The following is a 27,637-nucleotide window of genomic DNA, read 5'->3' as shown; positions in this document are numbered from 1 at the left end:
TTCCCCCTAGAGTTTGGATGATGATCACAAAGATTTTTCTTTCCATTTCCTTATTACCCATTTCTACCTTTGAACTTTTCTAATTTAGAAATCCATGATTCTTCATCTTCTTCATCTCAGACCTTTAGCTGCTGGATCTTCCCTGATAGTAGCTAACAAGGCTGGGATCATTAACCAAACAATCAAGGAGAAAATCTAGATACATGTTAATAGGAGGATATTCTTTCTCGTTATAGCACTGACAATGTATCTTAAAGTTTCCTGTCAAAATGTCCTTGAAATCTGCTGAGTGTTATCCTTGCCAAACACATTGTCACAATAATTCTGCCTGTTTCTAACAAAAGCCTCTGAGCTGTTTGGTACAATTTCTGGCTAAAAAAGTTAAAATCAGGAAGCTATGTACCCAAAAACAATTCAATGTTATAACAAAGTGTCTACACTCCCCAAGGATTCATGTGCACAGGTCTATCTGCGTGTGACCATGTCCTGCACAGTGTGACTTGGCACCTGATCTCGGAGCATCTGGCACAGCTGCAGTGCCAGGAGTGCAGCCCATTGTCACACCAGTAGTGATTAATAAGCACAGCACGCTGGCAAAACTCGGAGCAGCCCCAGACTGCAGGGATGGGCACATTGCACAGCCTTCATCCTGCCAGTTGCCTCCAACTCTCATCACACATTCCTGCCCCACCGGCCATGCAAACACAACTGGTGCTGCTCTCTGGAACAGTCAATCCTCACTTATGTCCTTAATCTGCTTCACCCATGCTGCATTTCTGTCTTAAAGCCTCCTAACAGAGCAGAAGTGTGTCCATGGAAACCTTCCTTGCTTTGCACTAGCTATGCAGTCTGTTGCTACACTTTTGCATCGAATTTGTTACTGCTGCTTATTCACTTGGACTGAAACGGTAAACTTGTCTGGAGATGTTCTGAATTATTCATAGGCAGCACGTACCAAGATAAGTCAGGGCATGAGATGCACCTCGGTGCTGAAGTCAGTGTGGTGTGTGAGAGTGAATGATGCTCGTGTGGCTTTGTGGGGGAGCTGCTCTCAGCCACTGGGAATGGTGAGGGATTGGGTAATGACCATTAAGACCTGAAAGCCAATTTGCCTTTGACAATGGAAGTTGGAGGGAGTTTTTTTGATACAGCAGCTGCCTTTGACTCACTTTGATTGTGAACACAACACTAGGGCCTGGAGTACCTCCCAGATTTGTGTTTTGACTTTCACAGGAGCAGTTTTGTGGGCACATAGGGGCAAGTATATCTGATAGAGCTAATTACTTCGTTAAGCCTCTCCAGGAAGTAGTTAAATGACTACATATTGACTATGGCTCCAGAGCTACAGCTGGAAAACTGTCCATGGAACTTGGATAAATCAGTCAATCTGTCATCCACCATCAGCTCTGAGCTCATTTTTCAAACAGTGAAAGTGTATTCACTATAAAGTATTTGTGCTTTACAAGCAATTTCTACCTTCCTCTGAAATCTGATACCAAAAGAGCCAGAAGCAGGTATTTGTGACCTATGAGTGGACCTGGTCTTAATGCTGGGTCCTGTTCTTGTTGAACACCACTCCAGTATGAATTGTGTGACTTCATCTCTAGTCTAAGTCTGCAGGATCTGAAAGGGGCCTGTTTATAAAGCAACCACTTTATCAGGTCTCTATGCTTTTCTAAAAAGAAGGTGTACTTACTTCTATTACTCCTGAAAAACAGGAGATGAAGTGATTCCATACTGAAAACACCTCTGTAAGCCCAGGATTAAATACTCACTTAAGTGCTCATGTTCATCCTTGTCCAAAATGGGATTTTTTTTTTGAAAACACAGAATCTTTTAGAGAGGAGAAACTTGGTTCTGACCCAGCTATAGCCCTTAGCAGACTTGGGAAGTGTCCTGATTTGAAGATGTAAGTCACAAAAACAAGGTGCCACATGCCACAGCACAAGGTAATGGATTTGAAAATAAGAGGGCTACCTTCATAAACCACTTTTGGTTGACCAGTTTGATCATTGGAAAGAGATTTCTGTTCGTAAATGGCATGTTCCTATTTAAATTAACTCAAACTTCTCTTTGTGCTATCTTTATTTTAAAATCAGATTTTTACCAGTTAGTAATTTTTCCCTAAAGCACTTTACAGATCTGTGCCATCACAGTTGGTGTCTGACTTTCAGCTGTCAGTAATGTAGTACTGCAAGATGTTTTTAACTTAAATTATATATATATATATATCTTATATTTAAATTACTTCAGAATTGTGTACAGAGCCTTGTTTTTAAACACTTGTTCTCTTTCTGGAGATCGTGTACACGTGCAGAGTTTGTTAGGAATCCAAGAATTTTCTGATTCTAATACTCCTACAGAACATGACTAAATATTCAGCAATGTTTCAAATTAAGTTAATGCCCCACCCGAGCAGATCAGCTCTTCAAACAGCCTACATTCCTTCACCTGGGAGTGGAAGGAAATCATGAAAAAAAAGTAAATAAAGGAGTGAGATGGAAAGCATTTTTGCTGTGCAATTATCCTGATTTTCAACTTGCACTCCCTGAGAAAAAAGAGGGAAGGGCAACCCTTGAAATGTCTCTTGGTCATGGCAGGGAAAAATTGCTTGTGGATCAGTTCTACCATCTGTACTCACCTTACTCTGACAGGCCACTGTATTTAGAGAGAGATCTCAATGCCTTATGTTTTAAAAGCATAGCAGATATGAGTGAGATGCCTCTCACAGCAGGACTTGTGCTCAGCTCTCCCTGTGGGCTGGAGCAGAGAGGAGGAAGAGTATTTGGTACATCTTCCCTTCCATTTTGCAGTATAATATTCTTCTTACTCAGCCAATTTTCCCCCAGTCTATTCCATAAAGTAGCACTGAGCTTGAGTTCCTGGCTCACAACATATTTTTCACACATAACCAACCTGTCTGGGTGGAAGGACTGGGGAGGAGCACATTTCCACACATATACTTATTTGAGAGCACACTCATCCACCTCAACTGATCATTTCAGAGTTATTAGGCAAATATCACGATGACACCAGACCTTCCTTCCAAGCCATCTGGAGGGAATAACTCAGAAATTTTGCAAGACTTTTCCTTTCTTCCCACTGCCATGACTTCATTACCATAAACCAGCCTACTAGCAGACGAACCAGGGAATTATGCACCGTGCTGAGCAAAGCCTTGGTGCAGGGTCCATATTTTGGCATTTAGCTCATGACAAGATTCACATATTTATCAGTCATACTTGGGAGCATTGCTGCTCTTCAGCAGAGATTTTTGCCTTCTGAGGAGGTGGTTTGCGTTCCATGCACCCTCTGAATCACATTCTGCCTTTTAGATTTTAGTACGCAACGATGACACAGCAAATTACACCCTTGTAATATGAAAAAATAATATTTTTCTAGCAACAGCTCATAATGCTGTGACCAGCTGGTCCAAAATGGTTAGCAATGAAACATTCTCAAATTCTCAAAGGAATGCTGGTAATGCAGCTCCTCAATTTTCTCAGGTTTAGGATTAAATGAATGGAGCATCTTACATTAAGGCATTCCACCCTGGATAATACAGTAGTGGGAGTTGCAGAAGAGTTGAAGCTTTCTTGAATTTAAGCAGCTCACGTTATTTCTGGTGTCTTGTTCTCATGATGACACAACATCTTTGATGACATGTCTGTGTGTATGCTGATGGTACAGGGAGATAGGGTCACCCCTAAATTCTCTGCATCCTTGGAAATGAGAGAAATGTGAGCGAGGGAAAGTCCATTGCACAGCATGTGCTGCTACTTACTTACTTTGACTTGACATTGATGGATGCATTCAAGTATTTACAAGCTGCCTGATGAGATGACTCAGAGAAAGTTTGAAAGAAACAGCACGGCTGACACCCCTGCTTGAAGGGGGAGGAAGTGGGAGGGAAAGATTGCCTTGAGATCAGAGTTTGTGGTTTTTTAAAATGCTGCTGCTTCACAAGCCCACTCTTTGTGCTGGAGTAATTATGTGGGTGTAATAGGAAAAAAAAGCTAAGCAGCTTGAGAAAGGTCTGGCTGTGGGGAAACCCAAATTTAAAGATCTTGAAGAAGCAGAGCAGCTCAACAGTCCTGGAGAAGGACATGCAAGCCACATTTGCAAGAGTCTAGAGCAGCTACTGGGCCAGTCCTGGGAAGTTTGGGGTGCAGGTCAGACATTCTAAAGCCTTAAAGCCCACTTTAGCTCCTCCCTGCTGTAAAACTCTTCCCTTCTGGGGTTGTCCCCAGTCTGTGGCACTGCACGAGACGTAGATCAGCACATTTCTCACAGAACTTGAAGATTGCTTTAGTCAAAGGTTTCTCTGATTGCATGAGGATGTAAATAGGATTAGGGACTGGAGGATCAAAAGGCCATTCAGAGCTCTTCCTTCTGCCCTACAGTGTGGGGCTGGGCCCTGGAGACGTGTTCTGGTACTCACCAGCACCAAGCCCATTTGCTTGGTGGAAGGCCAGAACTATGACAAGGCACAGAGCAGCCACTCTGGAGATTACTCTGTCATCACTGATTTTTTAATGAGCAGAGAGCAGAAAGAAATGTGCATCCTATCCATGAATTGCAATTTTTGAGCTGTTTGGCAGGAAATACCTGCACCAAGCTGAGAAGGCATTCCCAAAGGCCATTATATTTAACTCTTTCCATTTTTCTAATATTTTTCTGTGTGCAGGTCACAGAGTAAGTGTAGAAAAAACCCACAGAATCAGGTTTTCTCCACAGTTCTGTATGGGAGTGATGCACCTTGACCTGTTTTTATAACACTTCCCTGTGGCCCAGGGAGAAGTGCTCTTGTGTATTGTAAGGGAAGAGTGTGGTTAAATTTTGACTTCATCCCCATCCTCAAGACAGTCTTCATCAAGAAATCCCCCTCCCTCCAGCATAAGAAGGACAAGTTCCCTGAGTAACCAGTTGGCACAGTTTCCCACATGAAGGAAGAGGAGGAAAAAGGCCATTTCACCTATAGAGTCCTAACAGAGATTTGGCAACTTACCTTTGTACAAAGACACCAACAATCTCAAGGATGTAAGCTATTTCTTGTATACATTGCTGCTTTAACTCAGCAGATAAACTCCTTTCAGAGTCCTTTTCAGGCACCTCTAAAAACAATATAGGGATGTTTTGAGCATCCCTTGTCTGCAGCTCACACCCAGGTGAGCTCCACTCCAGCTGTGGGGGCCTGGGAAGAGGTGCTGCTGTGAAAGTGGAACTTCGGTGTGGATCAGCCACCTCAGGACCCACCCAGGTGTTGTAGCAGAGGCATCCCCTAACTTGCAAAAGGAATGTGATATACAAGAATTATTCTCCACCCAAGGAAATATCACATGGTATTATTTATATTCTTTTATATCCTCCAGGGGATTGGGTAATTTTGGATGCTTCCTGTTCCATAAAATAATTTTTTTAAAAATTTTAAAAAAGAGGGAGAGATTAAGAAACTAATGGAAAATCTTAAAATGGCTGTCTTGTGCTGAAGAAATCAAAGTATTTCCCTCAAACGTTTTTTGCAAAAATCTCTAATTGCATTACAAGATATTTTATTTCCTTGGAATTTTGTTTTTCTGTCAGACTTTGCTGAAAGGGATATTTTTCTTGTCAAATCTTGTGTAATTACAAAAGTAAAGGCACATTTTCCACTATGCTGGTGAAATTTCATTTGGAATGAAAGACATTAAAGAAAAGTAGGTGTATTAATGTTGTTGAAAATAGCATTATGTAACAGACATTTGATGGACTTGCAGGTCTTTATTGGAGGTCAGATGCAGGTATTACTCATTCAAGTGCTCACAGAACTTGATGCCCCTTCTAACACCAATGAAAAGACCCTAGTGGACTGCAAAGAGAACTGTTTTGATACATCAGCTTAATTCCTCCTTTCTTTTGGGAGTATAAAGGAGCAACACTCTGACTGGCAGAGTGCAGTGAGGAAATTTGCTTAATTGCTAAGGCAATAATGCTTAATACAAATTATGACACACGAATAAAAGAACAGGAGAAAGGAGCCTCTAGCTGCACAAGAAAAATCCTCTATGAGATTTTAAAATGTTCCCTTGCATGCATATATGCAGTGTTTTGTACAGTAACCATAAAAATGACATGTTTTATACCTTTCAAGCACAAGCAACCTGTTTTGACTTTGTAGCACTCGGTGAGTCATTAAAGAAACTGATCTTACTAAAAGCTTTGCTATTTCTCTTGTTCTAACTGAGATCCCTAAAAATAAAGGCATGGGTAAGATACAAGCTCCAAAAACAAAATGATGTGCATGTTCATTGTCTCCTCATCTTTGCAATGTGCAGGCTTGGGCTCTAGCTTGCCCTTCCTTTGCCATTCAGGACAAATCCTGGCTCCAGAGTTGCTCATCTGAGATGGAGCCCCACTGGACACAGATTAGGCTTTCTCATTTCCAACAAGTTCATGTGGAAGTGAAAGGAGGGTATCTTTTTGCTCACAGACTTAGACACAGGGTGATCTGGCGTAGCTGGTGTCCATGATGACCTGGCTGAGCTCATATCACCTGCCCATCCACCAGAGCTCAGCCCTGACGCTCCTGGGAATAATAAGCCTCCAGAGCTGGAGCTGCAGATCTGGGCACCACGCCTGTCACAGGTCCCTTGGCTCATCCCCTGCCTGGAACCTGCCTGCTGGGCCCTTGTCTCCTGCAGAGCCCTGGTTTGTGCCATCCTGAGCCCGTGACACATCCCCAGCTGGTGCACAACTTCCCTTTGCAGCTGAGCTTCGCATGGGGAACTGCAGAAATTAGAGCAAGAAGACAGAAACACCAGAAAGGCTTTGCCTGTGATCACGGCATTGCTCTCCTTAACAATCAACCACCAGAAGTGCAAGCACTTTCCAGGAGGAAAAGCAACAACAAACCTATAAATAAAGCATTGCATTCATTCTCAATGTATTATTCCCTGAGCAATCAATTAATGTTTTTGCAACAAAGAGATTATGAACTCCTGTGAGTGGCAAAGGGGTCTGATGTGAGAGTTAGGGGGCTCTGCTGCAGATGACACACTGCAGAAAGAAGCAGCTCTCCTGCAAGATGCAGCACATTGCATCCAACAAATGGAAGACATTCCTGCACTGAGGAATCATCTTGTCTCTGAATCCAAACATCTGTGGATTTTATTTACTTATTTTTGAAAGCTGAACAGGCAGCTATGTGTGCAGAGAGGCAGCATGGTATTCATTTGCTTTGCTGTTCATGCCTTCAATCTTCCTCTGGCTGGTTGTGAACAGTGTTTTGCTGCTGAGTACCAGTGGACTCTTTCATGGTGTCTGAAAGCTTGTCAATAAAAATAACTGCAACAAGAAAAGAACAGCTTTCCTATCGTGCAGCACTTTAAAGTTATCTCTTGATAGCAAGCAGTCAGATGTCACCACTATAAAACCACGGTTTTCTGGGATAATGTATAACCCGAACAATAAATCCAGTACTGTATTGCTAGTCTTTCACATCAGATATGCAGGGCCTAGTGTCACTGCTTTTCCCTTCAGTTTAACCAGGGTTGGTCTGTCTGCTTAAGCTGAATGTTCTTCTGACTCCTACTCCTTTCTAAAACTAACCCACTTCATCTGCTGCCTGAATAAAAAGCTTTGCTTTAGTCACGACATCTTCCTGCACTGTTTTATTCACAAAGTTTGACAGAAAAATACATGTTATGAAACCAACTTTTAATGCTTGATGGAAATAGGTCCAAACCTGCCTGGGCAGCTGTCCTGTGAAAACTGCAGGCAGCATTAAGAGCTCCAGTCCATTTTCACCTGCTTGATGTGTTGCCAGGCTTGGGTCACCCACTGATCAGACCAAAGATCATCAGGCTGGGTGGACCACAGGCCCTTCAAAACCAAGACTTGAGCTTTGACAGTGGTCAGTAGTAGGTGTCTGTCGTGGTTTTAATGACATGCCATGACAGTGTCTCAGGGCAGATGAGGACAAATAAATTGTGGGAGTCACATTGAATCCTCAACCTGCTGCCTCAAGCCAGACTGTGCGCAGTTGTGCTCACAGTTTTAGTAGCTCAGGAAGCGCTTTTCTTTTTTGTGTTTTTATCATCTTATGATCTTATGAAGCAATTCAGACTTTCCACCCCATAGCATCCTATGAGTAAAACATATCCAATGATCTATCAATGCAAAAATCACTTTCTTAATTGGCTTCAGATCTTCAGTCTGATAACACTAGAAGAGGTTTCCAGAGAGGCTGCAGGATCTGCATCCTACATTCAAAACCAAGGAAGACAAATTCTGAGCTAATCTGGCCATGCTTAGAGAGGTTTGGACCAGATTATGTCCAGGAATTCCTTTCAACCTAAATCATCCTGTCTTTGTAACTTGTCAGGGTGTTCAGCTCCCTTTTTATTAAGTAATAGTGAAGCACCTCTTTCTTCTCTTTCTTCTTACCCATCTACCACATCACTGATGATCCCATGAAGGACCACAAACCAACAGCCTCTCTTAGTCCTCACCAGGACTCTTTTCCAGACTCCAGGGTGATAATTCTCTTTTGCCTCTCCCCTTAGAAAAGGATGAGGTGTTCTCTACCTTCACTCGTCCTTGCTGCTCTTCTCAACCTTTATTAATTCAACTTCATCCCTTCTAAGGGAGAGAGGAAGTCCCAGAACTCCTTGAAGAGTTTAAGAGGTGAACAAATCCACCACTTTCTGCTGTGGGAAATGGTATATCCAGACCACTAGATAAACTTCTCCTAATAATCCCAGTCTGGTCAATTTTTCAGAGCCACGAAACAGCATTTTCTCCATGGTACTCTCAGACTCCCATTTCTCTCTCTTAAAGTCATTCTTGATTGTAGTCCCATCTTGCAGCATCCTCACTCCTCTCCTTTCTCCTCTTCATTCTTGCACTTCCCCAGCAGTTAGGGCAACACTGCTGTTTGTGGGGCTCTAAGGAAGCCAGACAGTTTCAGCAGGAGCTTTCATCACACCAGGAAGGCTTGAAGGAAAAGGCTGTGGCTCCTTGGCAGCAACAGTAACTGTGTCTTCTGGCCACCACAACCATTTCTGTTCTCCTATCCCACCACCCTGCTCCTCTCCTGCAGCACCCCAGGGGCACCTTGAGTGTCCTGCCACACCTCAGAGCCCTTCTTATCTCCACAAAAAAAAGGTAGCTTTGGTAGCTTTCTTCCACGTTAACACCTTAAAATGGCTCTACAAAGGAGCAGAGAACATCCAGGCCAGTGCAGGTGATGGAGAGAATAGAGTGGGGCTGAGGGGAGGAGCAGATGATGGCACTGCACCACAGAGGCAGCTGTTCCATCAGCTGAGGCTGCTGTGGGACTGCAGCTGTGCTCACACTTCTCAGAGAGGAGCCCCTGAAAGCTCAGAGCCTGAGGAAGGAAGCTGCTAATGAGCAGCTTTCCTTCTTCCCTTTCTCACATGTAAAAGTGCAATTCTTTTAATGGCAAAAGATAATAACTCTAAGATGTTATGATTACACCACACTTCTTTTTATTCCCCCAGCAAATCTTTGCTTGCCTTTACATAAAGTCTGTCCCCACAAGGCTGTGTGAGGTATCTAACACTGAAAGCAGAAGGCAGTCTTACAGAGAAATAAGGTGAAGTTCAGGGATGTAAAACTGTGTGATGAAGTTCATGCAGTCTATTAAGAGCAGGACTTAAAGGTCTGTCTCAGACTTCATTAATGTCTTTAACCACTAGAAAAGTGCTTGTACAGAAGGAAGCATTTCTCCGTGTAATACTGCTGGAGAAGAGATTGAGGAAAAGTCTGATGCGTGTCTGAAGGAGACGTATAATTTCTTTTCATGTTTTTCAGGTGTCTTATCAATAGACTTGCCTTTTACTATCAGAACCTTACTTTAAATTTCTCCTTCCTAGGTAGGATGACACAGATTAGATGCCCTCAGACAGGTTGGAAAAACAATTTTCCAAAACAGTTTTTGTCCAGGTCAGACTATTCCTCTTTTACATATTTCTCCTCTGAAATCCCTCCAGCCTTCTCTTCAGATTTCTCTTCAGAAACCTGAAAAAGATAAGTCCTGATCTTCTAATAGTGATAGGACATCCTCTTCCCAGCCTAGGGCCTCTGCTTTCCAGCTATGGCCCCTGCTAACAATCTTCATGGGCTTGAGTGAGGAAAGCCTTTCAAAATTTTAATCTATCCCTGTTCAGGAAAGCACTGGAGTCAGGAACATTTGAATTTGCTTGCAAACCCCCTGTACTGTCAGTGAGCTTTTGTAGAAAATGAGTGTCATACCCATAAGGGCAACAAAGCAGAGGAAGAGTAACATAACTGATGGGACTGTCATGTTTCCTTAAGGTTTTAAATAATACATATTTTTATATCATATAACTTAAAAAATTATATTTGTCCATGTAATTAGAGACTGTACTGTCCAAAGCAGCCAAATTGAGACTCTGTGTCTCATGAATGTTGTTGTTTCCTGGTATCTACTTAAAATGTATTCCTAATGCATTCTTTTATAGGTTTATTTCCCCCATCTTATTCAATATTCCAACACATTTTAAAAGAAAAAAAAATATGAAGAGAGAAAAGATAAAGCTAAATTTCTAGCAACTATGGCAATGACAGTCCTACATATTTCTAAGGAGAAGGCTTTTTCTGCATATTCTGGGAGTTACAACCACAAGAAGACAACATCAGCAGCAACCATTTCTAGTTTTGCATAACCTGATCACAGTCTGAATTTCCATCAGGAGCTTGGACTGTCCCACCAAACACTTTCCACCAGTCAATCTCCAAGTGAATTAAGAAGGAAGGCAAGTATTAATGAACCATTTCACAGTCCCACAAAGGTATTGGTTCCCAAAAAATTGAAGGGAGATACCTTGAGGAGAGAGGTCAACAGCAGTAAAGTCATGGAACAGCACAAGGTTCACTTAAATCCCAAACAATGGTGATGGCTTCCATTCTCCTCCAAAATGTTTGGACAATGATAAATCATATTTCAATTTCATTTGGATTTCAGGCTGTTCTCATGTGACTGCATATTGCAACTCCTGTAAGACAAAGCAAGAGCTTCCCTCAGGCTCTCCCAGGAAGGCCTTGTCCTGAAGCTGTTGCAGGGAAGTCAGCTGTAGGAACTGTTTTTCTATGACAAGCTCATGATGTGCAGAGAAGCACATTTGGCTCCAGAACCCAGTGAAAAGGCAGGATGCGGGAATTGCCTCCCACTGTGGCCAAGAACCCAGAACCACATCCTCTCTCTTGGGAATGAGATGGTCTCTTCCTCTGCTGCCTACTACAGACCATGAGGATGGTGGACATCCCACTCGAGCCTGAAGGGGATTGTTTTCCCTGTCATGAATACCATGCCTGGGCGAAATGGAACTTTACAGCAGCCCACAAGTAGTCAAATCCCAGCCTCTGTAACCAGAGAGGCACTCCTGCTCTTCCCATCCTGCTGCAGTTTTCTGCTTCTGGTAGCTCATGTGCTCTCCAAAACGAAGAAATACTACTGCAACCCCTTTCCTGACACTTTTGTTTTTAACAATGGTTTTTTCATATCCCCCTTATTAAATCTGATGAGATGGCTTTGCTTAAACCTGTATACTCATATACATATTTTCATGCTGAGACAATGTTTAATAAGCTCAGTCCTGCCTGGATGAACAATTTCTATCCAGCAGGCATTGCTCTTGTAGGTTCACAAACCTTGAAAGGAGTTACCTGGATACCGTTCATTATTATGGCAGCATCCCTAGTAAATAGGGAATCACGGTTGGAGTTCTAACCGTGCTATGATCATTCCCATCTTCCCATATCAGCAATCCCACTAAAGCCCAGGGTAAATCTGCCCTAAGGGGAGCAACTGGTGAGCATTCAATACCACCAGTATTCAGTGAGCAGCTTGTGCAAGCTCTGGGGGGGCTCAGTTTCTGCAATGAGCACTGTTCCCCCTCAGACAGGACAAAACTCCAAGAAGAACAAGCCTTTTCACAGCTGTGATGGAGTCATGCTCTCATCTATTCTTGCAAAAAGATGAAGCCCAGAACAGCCATAGTTGACAGAATAAATTAATCCCCCTTAATAGCTGCCTTGCAATATAATCTCAGATGCCACTAACCTACATTTGTTTGAAAACAATCAACTGGTGTCTGTTTCAATAGTGGTTGTGTATGCTCTATAATCAATTTTCCCTATTTGTACTCTCTTCCTTGGTTCATGAGTTTAATCACCTTATTAAAAAATGTACAAGAACTATAAATAAGAGAAAAATAAAACCTTTCAACCATGAGGCTGAGTATGTATATCAGTGTACACATTTCCTGAGTAATAACACACTACACAGTTTGTAAAATGCAATTATGCTGTAGCAACTCTTATCAGGAAACATATTTACACTGATTTCTTATAGCAATAGATCAAAGAACTTATTTTACTGACCTATATCTGTATTTAGTTGTACAGCAGGTTCTTACATAAATAAGCAAATTGTCTTCCTTTTTCTGAATAACTTCCTAGTAATGGACAGCAGTGTTCCTGACATAGATACTTTGCAAAGATTAATTTTTGAAGGTTAAACTGGTGTCTGAATTTAAAATAACTCACGGTTGGAAAATTGCAGATGTGTGGCAGACAACACTGGCTGTCTGTAGAGGAAAAGAGAAGCAGTCAGGCCACCACCCTGAGAAGACACAAGCAGGTGCCCTTGTCACAGAAATTAAGATTTTTTTCCTCCTGTCTATTTTCTTCTTTGTCTCTACCCACCCACAAAACTGTCTCGAAAAGTATATCTAATATTCATCCAGAGGAGGAGGACCAAGAAGCATGCAAGGCTCACAAATCCTAGCTCCTACTCCTTTAGTAACCAGGGGTGTGCAGAATTTACTTCCCAGCCATCCAACCAGATTTCCATTGAGAAGTGTCTCCAGTACAGCTGAGCAGCTGACGGTGACTCCTTTGTGGGGGATTTGAAATATTTTGTTTCCACTCTGCTTTTAAAAACCATTGCTAGCTGTGTAAGGGCTCCACACATGGGACACGTCACCTCTGGGCCATGCAGCCCTGCTCAGTCAGGGGCCCTGACTTGTTTGTCTGCTTCAGCACAGACAGGAATACCTGCAAGGGCATTTGCAGCCCTTAGCAGCACGTTCCAGACAGCATCAGCTGTGCTGTTCCCTGGTTAGCTGTGCCAAGACCAGCTGGGATGAGAAGGGAAGGCACAGGATTGAAGTTTTATTGAGGGCTGAGTGAGGTTCCACAGGGCAGCCCAAAGAGCCAGACCTTTGACCTCCTATTCTCTACAGCTGCTATGGAAATTTCTATAAAATAACTTTTTCTACAAAATGTGGATTTGTTGAAAAGTAGAGAATCTTATGGAAATATAGATGTCAAAATGAAACTTTTGGTACAAAAACCAGCTTGCGTCACTCTAGGAGACAATATGTGTCAAGGCTGCTGGAGCTGATGTCAGGATTTCAGTTTCAGGATTAGGTGTTCTCCTCATCAATGTCATTTGATAGAAATGAAAAGGCATCTTCTCCAAGCCCACCCACTGGAGAAGTTTCCAGTTTTTATAAACAAAAAATACTTGGCTCAGGAGCAAGCATCTGAGTGCCCCTCATCCTAGAGCAGTGCTCAAACCCACAGAGACAACATCTCTTGGAGAAGCACAAGCAACTTATATGGCCAGACCCATTTAAGCAGACCCATCACAGAGCAGCTGATGGAGTGGTGTCAGGGGAATCCCTCCTGGTGCAAGAAACCCAGATCGAGCCAATGAAGGATTTAAATCTGTTTCTCCAATAAACCCAATGTGAAACACAAGCACCAGGCTACCACCTTGTTCAGAATAAACTTGCTCTTTTCCCTATTTGGAGAATACTTTTAGAGTTCTGCTTCATGCCAGAGCAGCATGGAAACATTGCCCAGCCAACTCTGCTGCCTAAATTTGTTCTTGAAAATGGCAACTAGTTACACTTAAATTTCCTTAGACTATTTTGAAACCAGATTGGCAAAATTACAGATCTTGCATTATCTTGCAATAATTACAGCTAATTTACTAAAGCTAATCCTAAAATGCATGTCATTTATTTGTGATAATTCCTCTTTTAAGCAAGGCGTTTTCTATGTCTGGCACAGTTTTCATTTAGGTGGAAAAATAAGTTGCTCACCTTGTTGAAATTAATTAGATGGACAAAGAAAGTAATCAGTGAAAGTCCACATTGGGAAGGAATTTTGTGGAATTTAAAGAGTCTTACATGCCAGCAAAACCAAAAGATCACCTGCAACCTTCACAAACCCCTAACCTCAACTTAGGTCTGTGGTTATTATGGGGAAAGACAAGATACATTTATTATTGAATTGCTTGTGGAGGCTGATCTGTGTCAGCAGACACTGCCATATGTGGCTGCCCTGTCATTTCCTACAGAGTTGCTCACAAGTCTCTGAATGACACTCAGGGAATTGTTCAGGAGAGTGTCACACGTGTCCCATTAATTCTGAGAGGAGACGTGTCACTGTGCCGCACTTTTTTAGAAATTTTCCATCATTACTTACATTGTCTAAGTATTTTGCATTTTCAATGAGTGATGAACACAGAAGTAGAATGAAAACTGATTATGGTTAATATCTGAGCTTGCAGAATGTTTTAAGAAGTCAGTTTGACTTGAAAGGAGGAAAGAAAGTGCCAAAGGCAGCCATGGTTTGGATGAAGAGTAGGTTCTATCTGTACCTACCTATATCAAGTGAAATTCCCTTCTAACATTGCTCTGGGAGGAAGGTTGGTTTAAGAGGTTGGTTTATTGATTGATTGTTCCCTCTAGCCCAGGATATTTCAATATTTGCATGATGGACCCAGAAGCCTGTACCCTGGAAGGACAGGAGTAATTTCCTAGTTCAGGGGTTCTGCAGCCACAGAGAGGCACTGAAGAACAGTTGACATAGAAATCAAATCATTGGACTCAGTTTTCCTGAGAATAAGGAAAATATGCTGGAAAGTATGGGCCAGTGGATTTAAGTAAGTGGAAAACAATGAAAATACTTTAGACTTGGTTTAAAAGCACTTGACAAGTTGTTTTGGTTTAAAAAGAGAAAGCAGCCACTTTAGCTCATTATCGTACACAAGCCAGGCTGTTTGGCCATGTTCCCTTCATGCAACACCTCACACTAGCCTTTACTATTGTTATTATTAACTTGACTAAAGATATTCTTCGGGGAAAAAAAATCCCAACTACCAGAACATTAAAAAAAGTATTAGTTACTGCTTTTGATAAAAAAAAAGAAGTGATGTTTAAATGATCTGTTAATCCATATGTGCTTTGAAAGGTGTTAAAGTGAGTTAACCAATGCATTTTGAAAGTACCATCATTTATTTTCTCGGTCCACATATATCCTGTGGAAATTAATGAGAAAGAAAGGTAGAATCCCAAGATATTGAAATATAAGCCAATGGATACTGATGGAGCTAGTGGTCCCCAAGAAGCCACTGTTGACCACACTGGCTGTGTATGGCTTAAGCTTCCTTTTACATTGAGATTGTGTTGAAAAACGGGGTCTGTGATGTGCTGAGCTAAATAACGTCAGAGAAATTGCAGCCTTTTTTGGAGACCAGCACCCAGCATTTGTAGTAACCAGGTTGTTCATTTAACATGTACTGGCTTACTAAGTAAAGTAAATTAAAGGCTGAGGTGGCAACAACGATAAGCAGCAAATTTGTTTGTTCAGTAGGGAGCTGAAACGTGTCGGCTCATGCTTTGATCAAGTTAAATTGAGAGGTTTCAAAGTACACACAGGAAATGCTCCAACAGATTAACTTTGTCCCTGGAGGTTTGTCCCAGTCACTTTTCAGCCTTCTGCACTCTGTTATCTGTTTCAGCAATTCTGTAACTTTAACCTCAGAGAATCCACAGAGAAAAGTGACAGTGTTAAAGGTCAAGGGTTGACTTCTAGGGTGATGGGCATAAAGTCATGGTCTTAAAAGAAGCTCTTGGGCAGTTTTTGGTTCTTAACAAAAAGGAAGGGAAAAAAAGGAGAAGAAATGGAAAAGAAAGAGTTTTTTAAAAATAATTTGCTTTAAATGCAGTTATGGTGGTAAATCATTACTGCAAACCAGTATCCCCACATGCTCATGGAGATCAGTACATTGAAGTCTCGCTGTTGAAAGACCAGAGCCTCAAACTCCATTGACTTCAGTTCAAACAAGGAAACAGCTTTCCCTGAAATGCTCCCCATGGACAGGTGTTTATAAATAAGCACTTTTCCTAAAAGTGGGTTTTCCTCTGTCTGAAATGGTGCCTGTTCACACTGCAGCCAGTCTCTTTGTGAGCAGATTATTTTCACAAAGCTTGTAGGAACTTGATTTTCTTTGAGAGATCAATGGGTTGAAATTTGTCAATAGGTTCAAAAGATTTCGGGGGTGTGGAAGTGACGAAGATACAAGCACACACAGCAGGATTGCATAAGCCTCATTTCTGCAGGAATCAGGAAAAAAAGTTGCAGCAATATAAAAATAAATAACTGAGCAGGCATAATTCCTAAAAAAATGCCAGTAGCTAGCCAAGACTTCATTTTTGCTGGGGGCAAAAAGAAACAGGAGAGCTGTCATTTTCCTCAGTGTTTAAGTATTTTAGCCTGTGACATCTGTTTTTGAGAAGTGAGGACATTTCACAGATAAAAACCACTTCCCTCTGAAATAAGGAACATGGAATCTTCTTATCCTATTAGGGAACAATAAAATCTCCTGCAGTTGGTAGATGAGATCGTATTTTTTCTGTTGCTAATAATGCTGTTCAGCAACACAGATCTGTTCATGGAACTCAATGCCACTCACGCTGTCTCTCATCCATCATACACAGGGTTTAAAGCTGGCAAGTTATTTCACTGTTAATGCAAACACAGCTATACAGACCAGAGAGGTACCTACATCTGCATGATGAAATAAACTCCATGGCCATAACACTTCCCAGTGTCCAAGCCTAACCTGAAAGGGACCTGACTGACAAAATCCCACTCTAGTTACTAAATCCGAATTAACTACCAGCACAGTTAGTACACAGCATCTCAAGTGGAATTCAGAAGATAATGTCTATAAAATCCTTTGCAAAAAGAAATTGACTGAGATGAGTTTCTAATATATTTGAAAACTTCTAGTATTTTTGACAAATAACATAATAGTCTAAGAATATTAAAAGCAGAAATTTTTCAGTATTGAAGAACATAATAATTTCTTATTTTATTGATGACATATGGCACCACAGAATCTGAGAGTTATTTTCTCATCAATACAGGACCAGCTAGAAAATCCTGCTGCTTGGCAGAGCACAGCCTCTAGCCCAGGAAAGTGACCTATTGACTGAAAAACTACAGCAAATCTAAGTGGTCTGCTAGCCCAGTTAATTTGTTCTGTTATATTTCCCTGTTGATGGAGTTAAATGCTAGAAACTTCAAGTATAATCTCAGAATCTCAAAAATACCTGCTTCTCTCCATTTTCAGTTCAGCTTTGTGTTTAAGCAGCACTATCTTCCTATGTATCTTCTAGACTTTAAATCCTGTCACTTGTAAAGTATTTCCCTTTAAAGAAGAAAACGTGAACAAACAAGAAATTTCCCTTCTCTGTGACAACCTGGGACACTGACCAAAGGTGCAGCTGATTGCTGTGCCCAGGGTGATGTGCTGTGGCATGAAGAGCTTGGTTAAAATTCAAAAGGATTGCTGCACATTTCCCCTCCTATTTAGCATCTTTATTTGCACTCCTTTCTGCACAGCCTTCTGGACAATCCCTTCGTGCTTACGGTTTTCCTGACCCCTTCATTATCCTACATTAACTTCTTGTTAAAGACTTTCCTGCTGGGAAACCTAGAAGCTTTCTTCCTTCCCCCAGTGAGATCTTAACTTAGAAAGAACAGTTATAGCAATAATTCAATTTTGGGAAGAAAAAAAATAAGACAGCTGCTCAGCCATGCTATTCAGCACTGATTTTTTTTTTTTTTTTCTTTTCAACCTTCTTAAGTTTTTCATATTTTTTATGACTGGAAGCGGTGTGGAGCAGAAATTTTGTTATCATTTTTGTTGAAAATACATAATAGTAGTTATTCATGCAAAAGCAGTTCTAAATTTATACAAAAATAAACCATAATCTGAAATCAAATTTTTTTTTTTTTTTTAGAGCTAGCAATCACTGCAGACAATTCAGTGCAATTTTGACTGTATGTGCACGAGCTTAGCTTTTTGCTTAAGACAGATCAAAAATACTCCCCAATATAAACTTCCCTACAGTATTTCCAGCACAGCCTTAAAAAGAGCCAGAAACAAAAAAAAAAAATCTTCGAAGTCTGCTGGAGAGGCAGGAGGTCAAAGTGCTTGTGCAAATTGGTAAAGAAAGAAGTCATGTTTTATCAGTGACACTGCAATTACGGACGTTTGATTTCTGTTCATGGGACAAAGTCCTGTCATTGATGGAGAACCCACGGGGCATGGAAAGAAAGGAATCTTTGTGTGAGGAGAAGCAGCACATGGCAGGCATCCTTGTGACCGGCTGGCTGACGCAGCCCAGGCTCGGGGTCTCCCTGCTCTCGCTGCGTTCCACCCCCATGACTGGAGTCTGCTCTGCTCTCCACAAAATAAAACAAACAAAAAACAACAACAACAAAAAACAAACAACCCAAACCAGAAAACCAAACCCACAGCTACAGCCTTTGAAAGAGGTGGCTGTGCCCACGGTTAAAATAAATATATTAGGAAGGAGCAAACTGCAGCCCCCTGGGCAGTGCTTGGCCTGGCTGTTCCCTGAACAAGCTTGTTTCTAGATTGCAGCAGGTACCTTTACCAGAGCTGAAGGGTTCTCCAAGGCAGTCATTTCCTTTTTTTTTTTTTCCCCCTCAGGCATTTCAATGGGAAAGTTAAAAATAAATGGAACAAATCAATGCCTTTTGGCTGCTGCTGTTTCAGCTGATGCCTCCTCTAGCAAAACACAAGCTTGATATGGTGCCTGAGAGCTCTTCACAAGAGAAAATGGGCTTCTCCACACAAGGTTTTACAACTGCAGCCTTCCATCCTTATGACTTTGAGTAATGTTTTGCTTCTGAATGTTTATGCTTCCCAGCTATGAGTGAATATATGAAATAGCTCTTCCGTGCAGTGGGAAACAACCTAACAAGCCTGAGCTACACAAGCACACTGGAGGAGTTTATAAATGTGTGGAGAGCATGTGATGAGTAACCCAGGGGATACCGCTCCAGGGAGTCCTCTGACAGAGCTGGGGACAGCACTGTGCCTGGAGGGGAGCAGACACCCAACCTGAGCAAAAAAAGGGGCATCTTAATCTCCAGCTGAATGTAGGTACCCGAATCTCTGGTCTAGACTGAGGTCTTGCTAGGTCTGAAGGAAAATCTGTAGGCAAAAGAAGGCAAGCTGGGCTGATCTGAGGTTTATAGGGCCAGTCTTAGCTTAGTTAAGCAGCACAGGAAGTGGATGAATGGAGGAATAAATAACATTAACATGTTCGACTAATACAGATCTGGGAAAGAAAAAAATCTCCTTGTGGTTAAAAATTTATTAAATTCTTGCTTTCATCTGCTGAGAGACGGACTTATTGGTTGGGGACAAAACAACACTGGTGGAGACCGAAGGGGCGGAGGATGAGTTTTTGGGAACAGGGTCCAACCCCAACAGTCTCCCCAAACAAATTCCATTCAGCTCTTATAGGGAGTGAAAGTTTAGTTTTACCCCCAAGGCAGAAGCTAAAAGAGGGGCTGGAAAGGTGAATTGCTCCATTAGGTGCAGAGACTGAAGGAAAAGCTACCATGTACACAAACTGAACAACCAGTAGGGAATGGGAGGGTGAATGTCACATTTAACAGTGATCCTAAAAAAAGCAAGTCATTATCTGAAGAAAGCAAATGGCAGCACAATGTTTTGAAAGTCCTGTCACGCTAAATATTTTCCTGTGGTTTTGCAAGAATGGAGTGGTACAAGTGCCATTAATAAAAAGCCCCCTACCATCAGAGATCACATAAGGATTAATTCAATACTGCCCTTAGGCATTTCACAGGAAGCCAGAATATGTTTTGGATGGTGAAATGGGGTAAGAGGATTTACATTTTAGTAGTTTTACTAGACATTTTAGTAAAAAGAGAATCAGAAGAAGAGTACAGCCAGTATCTGCTGCTCCACTGGTCAAGGTACGGGTACAAAGTTCAACATTCCACAAAATCTATCTCACTGGCCAAATTCTAGTCTGAGAGCACTCAAGAGTGGTCTGTGAGTGGACTCTGCAGGGATAGCACTCCACAAAGGATGCAGCCCTTAATAACCTGCCTGCAAAACAGAAGCAGATGATGAGAGCAGGGCAGGGAACACAGCTCAGCATGAAAGAGATGGAGCACGTGGTAGCACAGTACAGGGACTGGGTAGGTAACACCTCTGCCCTGTGGCTTCCAAGCCTAGTGCCCCAGTGACATGGTGACACTGTGCCAGCACAGCACGCCTACACATGGACACCAAAGCAATCCAGCCTTCTCAGCATGTGGGGATCACAGAACTGACTCAGAAGAAGGGCCGCTTGGCTACTGCTCTGTCCAGAAAGACCAGGGCCAGTGGGGTCCACTGGAGGAGGCACAAGATGATGGCAAGGGGAGGCACCAGGATGAATACCACAGGGGCTGTAATCACCATGAACACCCTCCAGACTGGATGTCCCTCAAAAGGTTTTAACTTCCCTTTGAGTTCATGACTGTCGGCCAGAGAGGAAAGGAAGTTGTGTCCAGATGTACCCTGGCCATGCTGGTCAGACAAGGGTGCTGGGCTGGGTTTCTCTTCCTACAGTGCTCAACCCTGCCAGACACAGGGGGACTGACACCCATCTCCTCACCAGGACACCCTGCTCGACCATCCTCAGGTGGCCACTGTCTCCTTCTGCTTCAACACTGCCTCCCCAACTTTCCAATCCTGGGTCTTGCACAGGCAGTGCCCAGGGCATGGGACCAGCCTGTCTTCTCTGATCAATACCCAGCTGTGGGATGTTCCTCCACCTCCTTCCAAAACCCCACAGTGGTCTAGCAGACAGGGAAAGCAGCATGTGGCTGGCTAGCCCCAGGCTCCCTGGCCCTTCAAGAGGAAGGCGGCAGGCTCTCTTACACCATCCCTCAATAATTTACTAGACAGGCACTAACAGCTTCCCCCTCTGTTGCAACAAGCAAGTCAAAAACAGTAGAGCAGAAGCATCCATCTCTGACATTCCTGCAGGTTTTCTGTAATGGATCACTTTTGATTAATTAGCGAAACAAGTTTGAAACAGCCTGCAGGATACTTGGTGTGTGCTTGTGTCTCAAACTGGAATAGGAAACTAAATCTTTCTCTATAAAACACGAACATAAAAACTCTGCCCTTATTGTTTCCACTTTCACAGGGGTGCTCCTTTTTCTACTATCCATGTAGAAAAGAAAAAATACCTAAAGCATCTTTGCCATTGTACTAGAACTAAAAACGAAAAATATTTTGTTTTGCTCACCTTTCCCTCTCTCACCTGTGAACACACAGCCACTGTTTGACAAAATGTATCACAAACACACAGCATGACATTTCTCCTGCAGATTTGCTGTCTAGAGTTTCCTCAGCTAAAACCTGAGCCAGGAACTGGCTTCCTACAGCTGGTTACCAGTTCAACACTTGAAACACAGATCATCTTTGACAAAGTCCCACGATGATCACTGTGGTACCAATCTCAGCCTGCATGGGCAACACCATCTCTGGAGTGTCTTGAACATCAGCACACACTGTGAAGAAAGTGTCTCCAAGACACTCACTCAAAGAATTTTTGTTAATTTTATTATATGTTTCCCAAACTACCATTTAAAAAAAAAAATAAAAAATGGTTTAAGACGGCAACTTTCTCCTTTTTTTTTTTATCCTGAGGAATTAGTCTGAGGCCTTGCACGCTTTCCCACGCTCGCAGATTGCGGGTTATAAATGCGTGGGAGTAATGCAGTTTCGATCAGTCAGGTAGGCTGGGTTTCTGTTAGCTGCCTGCATACCTTTGAGCCCTATCAGCACACGGTGATCAGTGGAATTCCTGGCATTTTTGTCATAGCATCAGAGGCAGTACTTTACAGAGTAAATACCAATGACCTGCTGTTCTGTCAGGGCTCTGTACTTACCTTTTATTTTCAAGTCAAAGGTTAGGCCTATTTATGTAAATCCTCAGCCATGGGCCAAGTAATCTGACCTCCTGGTTTTCATTCTCCTAATTGTTTCAGGTATTTTTCTTGAAAAGTTTGGTCAGTTAAAGCTTGGGATCTTTTTTTAAGGCGCCTTTGAAGGGCTCTAGGGGCTTTCATAGCCCACCCAGTTTGCAAAGTGGAAACATCAGTGACCTGATGCCCTGGGCACTTATTTAAAATTCATTACCAGGAAATAAGGTTTTGATATATAGCCCCTCTATGGTGAAGAATATCTTAGGGAACATATGCATGCCATTTTTTACTTTGGATTATGTGATCTCTGAAGCCACATAGAGAGGCAATAATAAATTATATTCCTGTTTGCCCTTCACTTCTAATAAGAACGTTATTCAGCTGTAGATAGTTTTGACTTCCCACATGCTGGCCACTGCTTACAATTCCTTTGTTACTTCACGCTTGGCCGTGCCATTTTATTCATAAAAGGGTGTCCGAAGCTGTATAACAAGAAAAAGAAATTAACTGGTTTTTTTCAAGCCATTTCTCTGAAATTCGGCCCTGTTATATTCTAAGATTAAAAAGCAAGATGAATACCCTCTGAATAAGAGAGAAGTACAGCCAGTTTACTCATACACAGAGGAGTACAGCTACTCTAGATTTTGTCCCATCACCCCTGGGCATAGAAGCTACATATTTCCATATGACCAAAACCAGCCACTGATAGCTTCATAGTGGGAGTAATTCTCTTCCCTCTTCAGGTATATTAAAAGTAGAAACACTTATCAGGTCACTGTTTTCACTTCTGACCGTGGATAAATCACATAAAATGCATGTTATCACATTTCAGTATTTATTTCTTCCCTAGTCTTTTTCCTGTTAAGTGTCACTCTGAGGTATACACTGCAGAAGGATAATTAATATAAGAATAATATGTTCTTTAACTGGTGCTGATATCAGAGCTCATGCTACCATCTGAAAGCAGCAGCTCTAAACTAGAATTTGGCTTCTGCATTTTAGATCTGTGGGGACTGAAAGCACAGATCAGAGAGCTGAAGTTTCAACATCTGGGGCACTTATTATGCAGCTTATTCTCCAGGTGTATTCCTTTTAATTATTGGAATAGTCACTTGTCTGCTCCTGGTGAAAAAAAAAGGAATTGTAGGAAACCAGGCTAAGTGAAAATCACCATTTACATTCTTCACTGCTGCGTGCTACTGCCTTGAATTACAATGTTCATTTTTTCCAACCTTCAGGTAACTGCAGCCTCATCCTGGGGGAAAAAAATTCCTGCATTCCATACCCAGCAACAGAGGAAGACTGAGGAAACGTTAAGGAAGGAAGGTGAAGTCCCTCCTCCTGAAGCCATTAGTAGTTAAAACACATAAGCTGTGAGAGGGAGAGTTAGCAGAAATTGCTACAGCAAACAGATGAGCAATGGAGGCATAAAATAATAACAATGGCTGGCAAATGGAAACTGAAATCAAACTGTCAGAAAAGGTGAAACTACAGTCAGGCTCTCAGGCCTTCACAAAATGTGGAACCCAGACCTAGGAGATAAATTGCACATTGGGACTTTTCCCCACCTTTCCTGATTTCACAGGCCACTTCCCACGCTCAGCCACAATTGCTCAATATCCCTACAGTGACTGCAACTGTTACTTAGATGCCAAATTTTGAAAATACTTTGACTTTCTTTGAACTGGAGGAGATGTCATTGTTTGGTAAAGGCAAGTTCCCTTTTGAGACCATGCACATTTCTGTTCATACTTCTGGGCCCTGTAAAGAAGATGGGACCAAATCATTGCTATCATGAAGACTATTTCTTTTCATAGATAGATATCTTCCTAATATTAAATGGGTTTGACTGTATAGCCTGCCTATGCCTAGAGGATGAGAGATGATCTTAAGATTCACCTGCATTGGATTAGGCCAAGACATTGACACCAACCCATTTTTCTTCCCAAGATGTGCCCAAAACAAGTCAGCATTACCTCAGTTACATGGCAGGGAGTCTTTGTACCTCTCTATATGCCCCTGTTGCCTTGACCTCAGGAGGAGACATATCAGGGTGGTGAGATTTAAGCCTTCCAAGCTGGGAACTTACAGCATTTCACAGATCCAAATGCACACTTGCTGATGAGTGCTGGAGTTCTTTTAGAGTCCACAGTCAGGTAAATGTGGATATAAAATATCCAAGAGGACTGAAGGTCTGTAAGTGGATGCAGTGGAGCAGGAGGAAGGGTGAATTGCTGTAAGTTGAAGTTCCCCAAGAGCTCAACCAATCCAAGTCCTGCAATTTCCTTCTCACCCCAGCCACAAATTCCAGTGTACCAGTGACAGGCCTTGCTCTGCTCTGACCTGCTTCAGGGAGTCAAATCAGTAAAAAGTAACTCTGCAGGAAAAAGTTGAGGGCTTTAAGAAGTTTAGTTCCCTGAAGTGGCTCATGACATGACCATGCAAATATCAGTACTGGCAAGAAGAGAGGGAGCAAGGTGCAGGACCAGAGCTCTTACTTGGACCTGAATCAATTTGGACATGAGCCCTTAAACAAAGTGCAAGACTAGTCTGTGTAACAACGTCACAAGCATGAAATAATTCCCCAAACTGCTGCTCACATTCCTATTTACACAGTAATTCCCTGCTTCAGAAGAGTGCATGAGGACACATCTTTCTGAGGCAACAAACCTTTTTCATCCATGTAGAGTAAACCCATTCCACACACTGCTCAAACACAACCTGCCTGACCCTTAATTTTTCTACTGGTCCCCTAACCAGATATAAAAATTGAACTTTGAGGGCTCTTCAGCAGGGCTTGAACAGCTGAGCAGATTTCTGCCAGCCTTTACAGGCTTGTTGAAAGACAAAAAGAGCATTCCAGTTCAGCTCAGTTGGGCTTTCTAAACCACAGCATTCCCAACCAAATCCAGCAGGTTTTGACTCAGTGCTATTGTTCTTAGGCACATGGTAGACACAACTTACTTGCTTCCCATTTTGTTGTTTTGTTTTGTTCTAAAGCATTGCCTCTCATTTCTCTCTAATTCCTGGCAGTGTTTCATGGGATTTTGTGCTTTAAACACAGAGCTCTCAGAACCAACAATTCTTCTACAGCAATTTCCCCTCTGTAGTTGTCCCTTTTCTCTTTAGAGACAGCATGCTCCTATATCACTTTTGACTAACAGATATGTGATCCTTGACATGATATTTGTCTTACTCCATAAAAGAACACTGGCTTTTTTTACTGTCCATCTATGCCTGCCTGGGGGTTATAGATAGAGATATAAGGCATTTTCTATTGATACTTCATTTAGCATTAAAAATTTTTAATGCGCTTCCATCAAATGTCCACCTTCATTTTACAAATTGACTGCTGCTTTCCTACTTAGTCTTTCTGAAGGCTTCTGATTTTGTGGTTTGCAAAGCCAGCTGTACATGTGGTACATGCACCACCTACCTCCCCACTGACTGGGTTATGCTGTTTAAAACACCATTGTGACCCTTGGTGCTTTACATGGTGTTGTGCTTTACGTGGTTTACATTAAAGCACCCTTGGTGCTTTACATGGTGTTGTGACAGCAGCAGTTTTGTCTGCTTGGCCAAAGGCAGAGAAAGACGTACCCCCCGTCGTGCTGCAGCCATTTTGCACGCTTCCCAAGCAACATTTTCCCGAGCAATGTTTTGTATGCTTCCCAAACATGGACCAGATCCCAGAGTTACAGAATACAGCCTTGGGATCCTCGTTGCTGCAGCCCAAAGCGCGCTGCCTCAGGGCCCAGCAGGGCACAGATGAGACGCAGGCCTGCTCCCCAGCATGGCCCCCGGCCAGGCGCTGCAGGGCCTGCTCCCACAGCCATCCCACCCCGGTGTTTGCTCCTCCACAGCTCCTTCCCTGCCCGTTCCCTTCTCCAGGCAGGCAGGGTACACCTGGCACGGCACAAACTGGCGTGCCCACACAAGCAGACGTGGCCAGGGGCCGTGTCTGTGAGGTGCGTGGCAACGCGTCCTGCAATGTACAAACAGCCCTTGTGTCCAGGGCTAAAATCTCCCCTCAGAGAAGGTGTGAGGACAGCGCGAGTGGAAATACCTGTGCAAGTTTGCATAGCTGGCTTAATCCTGTGACACAGCCTCTCTCAGTCCTTGGTCTGAACACTCTCTGTACATCCACATGCCTTTCCTCTCTTTCACTCTCTGCCAGCGGCCTCAACAACCAGTCTGGGCTCCAACCAGAAGTTCACACACAGGAGAACTGGAATGGCTTCCAGCCCTGTCTTCACACTGCTTGGCTGGGTATGAAATGAGGCTTCGTTCTCAGGGGAGATATTTGGGTCACAGTCAGGGATGGAGTGACCTACTTCAGTATCCTTGGGAATTACTTTTACTCTCCATTTCTGACTCAAGAGCCATGCCCAGACAGATGTATTACCACAATATTGCAACTGTCCTAGTGAAACCTGCCAGCCCTGACTGATCTTGGCATCCCTCCTAATACCCCTGGAACCATTCACCCCTCCTGGCTGGTCTGCTGGCATGGGAATAGACAGAGCATCTCGGCAAACCTCACCAGGCCATCCTTGCCCTTTGGATCAGCCTGTTACAGAGGGATGTTTCAGCATATGCAATGCAATTATGTCAATATCAAGACACGGTGGATTTCTCTCCAACACAGTTTCATCAAATCAAGAAAAATGTCCTAATTCCTACAGCAGTAAGTTGTCTCCCTTCCCCCTCAGATACAGCATTAACCTTCTCTACTCAGCAACCCACTCACAGGATTGCTGATAGCTACTAATTAAAAAGGTTTTTAACTGACTGCAAAACTGGACTGAGTGCAATGATGAATATCATTGCTATAGATATGAATTTTAATCTGTATTTATGAAATAGGCAATTACAGTTACATGTATACATACATACATATATATATGCAGACATCTCTAGTTATATGTTTTTGTGTATTATAATAGAGCATGGTCCTTCCAGTGGGTGGGGATGAAGAAAAAGACAAAGCTCGTGAATTCAAATTTCATATGCCAAGGGGAAAATGAAGAATTTTTAATCCCTCAGAATTGTTCTTTCTACAAAGTAGGAAGAAGTCCATTTTCCAGGCTTTGCCCAACTCTGCCAAAGGGTGATTTCTTCCATCTTGGTCTCTTTTGACAAGATCACAGCTCTGGACCCTCTCAGCTGAGACATCATAGTTGAAAGTAGCTGTAGTTTTGAAGCTCAGAGCCAGAGGTAATAAGTCTCTGAAAAGAAGAGCTAGTGTTAACTCTCACTGGATGACTCAGGACATTTCAGCTTTCTCCTGAAGAGCTTTGGAGTTAATCTGTTCATGTTTTCACACCCAGAAATGAAGCAGATTCAGCAGCTGAAGTCTGGTCTGGATGGCTGCAAAAAATGATTGAAATGCAACTTGAGTGAACCCTAGAGGCTCATTATACAGAAGATACCCTCTTCAGTAGCAACTGGAAATATCATGCTTCTGTTACAAAAGATACACTGT

The 27,637-nt window shown here is 42.5% G+C and overlaps 1 protein-coding gene across 1 annotated transcript in view; it reads right to left on the bottom strand.

The window, feature by feature from the left end:
- LOC147653906 (uncharacterized) overlaps nucleotides 1-26,350 on the bottom strand; it is a 40,907-nt gene extending 14,557 nt beyond the window's left edge. Inside the window, exon 1 of the mRNA XM_086879654.1 lies at nucleotides 26,219-26,350. The gene's annotated coding sequence lies outside the window, so the exon portion shown is untranslated. The remainder of the gene's footprint in view (nucleotides 1-26,218) is intronic.
- Nucleotides 26,351-27,637: the final 1,287 nt, after the last annotated feature.

Source organism: Cyanistes caeruleus, chromosome 3 (genome assembly GCF_971803275.1).
Source record: "Cyanistes caeruleus chromosome 3, bCyaCae1.hap1.1, whole genome shotgun sequence".
NCBI lineage: Eukaryota > Metazoa > Chordata > Aves > Passeriformes > Paridae > Cyanistes > Cyanistes caeruleus.
Note: the sequence above shows the minus strand (reverse complement) of the source record. Positions and strands in the feature narration are given on the sequence as shown.